The sequence below is a fragment of the Charadrius vociferus genome, unplaced genomic scaffold (assembly GCF_000708025.1).
Source record: "Charadrius vociferus isolate BGI_N301 unplaced genomic scaffold, ASM70802v2 scaffold1503, whole genome shotgun sequence".
Lineage (NCBI taxonomy): Eukaryota > Metazoa > Chordata > Aves > Charadriiformes > Charadriidae > Charadrius > Charadrius vociferus.
This window is the reverse complement of record NW_009647591.1, coordinates 2,242-9,079: the sequence shown is the minus strand read 5'-3', so window position 1 is coordinate 9,079 and position 6,838 is coordinate 2,242.

Below are 6,838 nucleotides of genomic sequence, written 5' to 3'. Positions count from 1 at the left end.
AGCAGGAGCAGGGATGTATGTTCACACCCTACCTGGGCTGAATCTGTCTTTTGAGAGATGGGGAACTGCCTGAATGTGGCATTAACGATTGTGAAACCACAGCTTTCATCTCTTTTAAAATCAACGAGACTGGGAGTTGTTGCGCAGAAGCTTAAGATAGCGAACTCGGGACAGTTAAGGTGCCAGTCCACGGAGAGATTGTGGTGCCTGACGTAGACACAACAGCAGGCAGACCGAATTCCTGCCCGTGGTGGTGGAGGGGGGCAGAGCCTGGGCTTGCTTTGCTGCCATCAGGCTGGATGGTTTATTGCCGTCCCAAACACAGGTGTCTCAGCAGGTCCTCTGCATTAGCCCCAGGCTGCTTAGAGACTTCAGATTTTATATTTTTTTTGCTTCTCTGAGCCCAAAATTATGAACTATTGGGGTGGAAGAAGCAGGAAGAAGGGGAGAGGTTTTGGGGCTTTTATTTCTGTGTTGCTGCCTATGTGAAACATTTATCCTTCCTGTTGCTAACTGATCAGTTAATGGAGCTTGGAAACACCATCTGACTACATCTCAAAGGAAAACTCACCCGGGTTTTACTTTGAGAGATCTTAACATTGTCAGCAAGCTGGAACGCAGAATTTTTACGGTGTTAGATTCTTCTGCAAGTTCCTCGCAGTGCTGTATCCAAACATGTTTCTTCAGTGTTGAGTGAATGTCTTCGATTTCACATATTTTCTCTAGCAGTGTATTTATTATAACTGTTGCCAGAGAGAAGAAAAAAAGAGATCTTAATTCCTCTTTATAAACATTTAGCTCTAGTATAAGATAGACATGATAAAATCATTGGGCTTTTTGGTTTGCTTGTAAGAATATTTTACATTACAGTGTTTTTTCCCTCTGCTGTGGTTATTTATAAATAGAGATTTTGCAGGTCATGAAAGGGGATTTGCAAAATCAAGACAGAGTGTGAAGCAGAAGACAATGTAGTCTGAACACAGGAAGAGAACTGAAGAGGTGGTAGAGCACTGAGAAGTTGTATTTATTGGACCTCTTAATCATTGAATTGACAATTAAACAACTCATTTTCAGGTTTTTTTCCTCATGCTTACGAGGCTAAAGTTTCTCACCTACACAAAACTAAAGTTATGCTCTTTTTAAGAAAAAAAATATACTCACCAGACTCCAGAAACTTCTAAGTAATATTTTAAGAGTAATAATAAAACTGTGAGATTCGGCAAACCTACAGTTGGTAGAATGGTAAACATTTGACTAATTTGGAGAAAAGCATGTGAGGTTGTGGTGAACAAAAAGCAGAACTTGGCGTTTATGACTACAACTCCAACGGTGGCAAGTGTCAGTCTTTCAAATACTTAAGATTCAGGGGAAGGTAATAAGGAAGTAGAGCATGGAGTGGGTAGAGTAGACTATGGAGTGGGTAGAAACTGTGGGAAAAGCCAAGGATGGACATAACCAAGAACCTGAGCACGAGTCTAGTTTCAGTGTGTGATTAGTCCCATTGAATCCGGTACAATTTTGCCTACTTATAGTTGGGCATGACTTTAGAAGATCAGCGAAGGCAGGTTGATGTGACTGCAGAATGAACAGCCGTCCTTGTCCTTCACTGCAGTATGTCTTTCAGCCTCCCCTAGGCACCTTCTCCCTTACCAGCACCCAGAGCATGAGTTCCTCTAGGAACTTCTTCCTACGGTTGCAGGTACATGGTGACCATGACATTAGGAAAGAATTTTTCACAGAAAGAGTGGTCGGGCATTGGAATAGGCTGCCCAGGGAGGTGGTTGAGTCACCATCCCTGGATGTGTTTTAAGAGTCGTTTAGATGTGGTGTTGGGGGATACGGTGTAGGGGAGAACTTTGTAGAGTAGGGAAGACAGTTGGACTTGATGATCCCAAGGGTCTCTTCCAACCTAGACAATTCTATGATTCTATGCACGAAAGATTTTGGGAGTCAGGTTCTCAAGAACTTCATATTGCTCAATGCTTTGTGTTGCATGAGCTGATGCTCTCTTAAAACGGCTTCCAGGTATCTCAGTGGTGGACCTATGACTCTTTTACTTCAAAGCAGGTCTGTTCCTTGCTCAAGTCTGTTTATGTTTCCTGTGCTGGAGGGTTGGTCTCTGTCTAGCCAACAGTGGCTGCTTTTTCTTGCTCTGCCCAGTACTGGGGTGTGAGGCAGGGTGATTGCCATGGTAAAATGCAATTGCAGGCCTAAAAATAGATTTCCTGAGAATCATTATAGATCCAATCAAACCCAAAGAATTTGCGGAATGTTGCTACCACCTGGGTAATTCCAGTCTAAATCACTGGCTTCTAAGATGGGAAGGATTTCACTGTGAGTCTCCTGGGAAGTGTCAGTGACTCCCATCAGTGCACGTGTGATGGAGGAGAAGGAGCTTGGGGCTCTTACTATATAGGCATGTTCTCTTTTTCCTTTCTTTCTTCCTTTACTTCCCTGTTCTCCCCTTGTTCACAGTACCCGTTGCTTAGACATTTGTGCAAGTCGGTGGTACAACTTCTGGAGATAGCTAAAGTAGCGAAAACGATAGCTAGATGCTGGAATGGGCCTCTCCATGAGATTGCTACAGGTGTGGTGAACTTAGTCTCATACCTCAACCTGCTTCCCAAGGACTGCCAGCAGAGGCACGATTTTTGTGTGTCAGGAGATTCTCTGATTCGGTTTGATGTTGCAGGTGGGCTCCTGTCATTCCTTCCTGTCTTCCATCCATGGATCTGAAGAACATATTGCGTAAGAAAAATAAGTACAAGGGACATTTGGAAGCGAGATATTAGAAGAGGGTAGATTTATATTAGATATTAGGAAGAAACTCTTTACTGTGAGGGTGGTGAGGCAGTGGCCCAGGTTGCCCAGAGAAGCCGTGGCTGCCCCATCCCTGGAGGTGTTCAAGGCCAGGTTGGACGGGGCTTGGAGCAACCTGGGCTGGTGGGAAGTTGGAACTAGATGGTCTTTAAGGTCCCTTCCAACCCAAACGATTCTATGATGCAAAACTGCACAGCACAGGCACCCAAAGGCTGGATTCCCAAGCTCGCTCCCTCTTCTGCCCAGCACTTTCCTCGACGTTTTCTCTTGTGCAAAGCTTGAGCTGAAGTCAGTAGGTTGCAGCCTTTGGGCCTTGGGTCAAGCCCTGGATAGAGTTCAATAGCAGAGCTATTAGGTCAACACTTAGCTAAAAGTTGAACAGTAGAAGATTATTTTTCTGTGAAATAAGGTACATTCAACTTCTGAAATGACTGCCTGTGCGAGATAGCTCGTTAAATTATTATATACCACTGATAGTGCCATGATAGACGCCTGGTACAATGCTGTAGCGCATTGCATAAAATGGATCTCAGAATCTGGTCTATTTTAAATAATTAGTCAAAACCTGACTTTGAAATTCATGGCCCCACTCTCATTTTCTGTTCCAGCCCTTAAGCTTATGCTGGCAGCAGGTTTGCTTGCTGGCTGTTTCCCAGTGGGGACCTGCTGTTGACATTGGCCGAGAACAGGTTGCAGGTGGAGAGCTCCGTGGTGTGATTCAACACCTGACATTCAAATCAGTCACATGCAGCATCACCAGCTGAAGCAGCTCCTGATCTGCTTGTGATAAAGGGTTGCAGGCCACCAAAGGAGGTATTTAATGCCCAGGATCCTCAGCTCCCAAAAATGGGGATGTGGGTATTGCAATGCAGATTTAAGAGCGCGTGTAGGTCCTTACTGTTTTGTGCAACTACTTGATTCACCCTGACCTGGCATTTGAGCCCTGCTGTACCTTTTTGCATAGCACAACCACGGTGCGAGCACATAATCTGAATCCCAGATGAGGTAAGATAAGGTTATGTTGGTGTGTGCCACATTCGCAAAGTCTGATTAAGAAATGAGTGTTCTCAGCAGTTGCTGAACAAACGCGTTTGTACAGTCTGTTGTTTGTCCTGGGGGAAGTTTTATTTCTTATGTAAATTTATGATTTGCGAGCCCTGTTGAGGCCAGTACAGGGGTCAGTTTGGCATGTTTTGAAGTGACCATCAGCTGTTTAAAGTGTGTATGTGATAGAAATAAAATCCTTTAGGTCAACAACCACCACGAATATGCTGAAGTTTATCAAGGGATTTGTTAAACTCGTAGAAAACTTGCAACTAGAGCTTTTCTTGCTCTGTTTTAGCCAGGAAAGTTTGTGATTGAAAAACAAAGGGGGGGGGCTTCTCCTAGGGAAGATAATGTTCTGGTATTGGTGACTATATGGCGACTCTAATTTTAAAAATGTATTGTATGGTTTACAGAGCTTCTTGTTGCGTGTATGTATACCGTGCTGATAGTTTGATGGCCACGCAGCCCGTGAGCTGAGGCATCACTGGCTTTTGCAGGCTTCTTGGCAGTGTTCTCCAAGCTCTCCTTGTGCTGTGAAGAAGTAAATGAGATCCCTCTCCTCCCATTTCAGGTCTCGACGCCTGGATGATAGAAACACAGTGATGCGTATATATGAATGTAGTTGCTAAATGTGGTGAACTCATCCAGTCTCAACCCTAAGGTTACGTGGTAGGAGTGCAGCTTAGTGCTAAAGTAAGGAAAGCTGTGGATGATTTTAAAGGACAGTTTAAACGACTGAGCAACCTGTCTTCTTCCTTGCCCTCCAGGGAGATGTCAGAGATGTACTGCTTGCAGTGTGCCTTGGGATGCAAACCCTTTCAGCCCACTGTCTGCCCATGGGCTGGGGTTAAACCTGCTCATCTTCCCCTGGGACAGCAAAAAAACCACGAGTACTAAAGCTGTCATCCCTCCCCTTCCTGAGGAATGGATTCTATGATGCAAAACTGCACAGCACAGGCACCCAAAGGCTGGATTCCCAAGCTCGCTCCCTCTTCTGCCCAGCACTTTCCTCGACGTTTTCTCTTGTGCAAAGCTTGAGCTGAAGTCAGTAGGTTGCAGCCTTTGGGCCTTGGGTCAAGCCCTGGATAGAGTTCAATAGCAGAGCTATTAGGTCAACACTTAGCTAAAAGCTGAACAGTAGAAGATTATTTTTCTGTGAAATAAGGTACATTCAACTTCTGAAATGACTGCCTGTGCGAGATAGCTCGTTAAACTATTATATACCACTGATAGTGCCATGATAGACGCCTGGTACAATGCTGTAGCACATTGCATAAAATGGATCTCAGAATCTGGTCTATTTTAAATAATTAGTCAAAACCTGACTTTGAAATTCATGGCCCCACTCTCATTTTCTGTTCCAGCCCTTAAGCTTATGCTGGCAGCAGGTTTGCTTGCTGGCTGTTTCCCAGTGGGGACCTGCTGTTGACATTGGCCGAGAACAGGTTGCAGGTGGAGAGCTCCGTGGTGTGATTCAACACCTGACATTCAAATCAGTCACATGCAGCATCACCAGCTGAAGCAGCTCCTGATCTGCTTGTGATAAAGGGTTGCAGGCCACCAAAGGAGGTATTTAATGCCCAGGATTCTCAGCTCCTAAAAATGGGGATGTGGGTATTGCAATGCAGATTTAAGAGTGCTTGTAGGTCTTTACTGTTTTGTGCAACTACTTGATTTACCCTGACCTGGCATTTGAGCCCTACTGTACCTTTTTGCATAGCCCAACCACGGTGCGAGCACATAATCTGAATCCCAGATGAGGTAAGATAAGGTTATGTTGGTGTGTGCCACATTCGCAAAGTCTGATTAAGAAATGAGTGTTCTCAGCAGTTGCTGAACAAACGCGTTTGTACAGTCTGTTGTTTGTCCTGGGGGAAGTTTTATTTCTTATGTAAATTTATGATTTGCGAGCCCTGTTGAGGCCAGTACAGGGGTCAGTTTGGCATGTTTTGAAGTGACCATCAGCTGTTTAAAGTGTGTATGTGATAGAAATAAAATCCTTTAGGTCAACAACCACCACGAATATGCTGAAGTTTATCAAGGGATTTGTTAAACTCGTAGAAAACTTGCAACTAGAGCTTTTCTTGCTCTGTTTTAGCCAGGAAAGTTTGTGATTGAAAAACAAAGGGGGGGGGCTTCTCCTAGGGAAGATAATGTTCTGGTATTGGTGACTATATGGCGACTCTAATTTTAAAAATGTATTGTATGGTTTACAGAGCTTCTTGTTGCATGTATGTATACTGTGCTGATAGTTTGATGGCCACGCAGCCCATCAGCTGAGGCATCACTGGCTTTTGCAGGTTTCTTGGCAGTGTTTTCCAAGCTCTCCTTGTGCTGTGAAGAAGTAAAGGAGATCCCTCTCCTCCCATTTCAGGTCTCGACGCCTGTATGATAGAAACACAGTGATGCATATATATGGATGTAGTTGCTAAATGTGGTGGACTCATCCAGTCTCAACCCTGAGGTTATGCGGTAGGAGTGCAGCTTAGTGCTAGAGTAAGGAAAGCTGTGGATGATTTTAAAGGACAGTTTAAACGACTGAGCAACCTGTCTTCTTTGTTGCCCTCCAGGGAGATGTCAGAGATGTACTGCTTGCAGTGTGCCTTGGGATGCAAACCCTTTCAGCCCACTGTCTGCCCATGGGCTGGGGTTAAACCTGCTCATCTTCCCCTGGGACAGCAAAAAAACCACGAGTACTAAAGCTGTCATCCCTCCCCTTCCTGAGGAATGGGGAAAGAAAGGCTGACTCCTCTCTTTTTTGTGAGAGACAGAAGTACAGACCTGTCAGTACTCAGAGCTGGATTTGTGGTGGTCCCTTCTCACCTGTCTATGACTACTAAAGACAATCAGAGCAAATATGCAAGGCTAGGGATCAGTCTGGGCTATAAGGCATGGCCATTCTCCTGGGTTTGACCTCTTTGTTCCATTTTGTAGGTGTGCTTTAAATTTTCGAGTGTGCACCCTTCAAAAT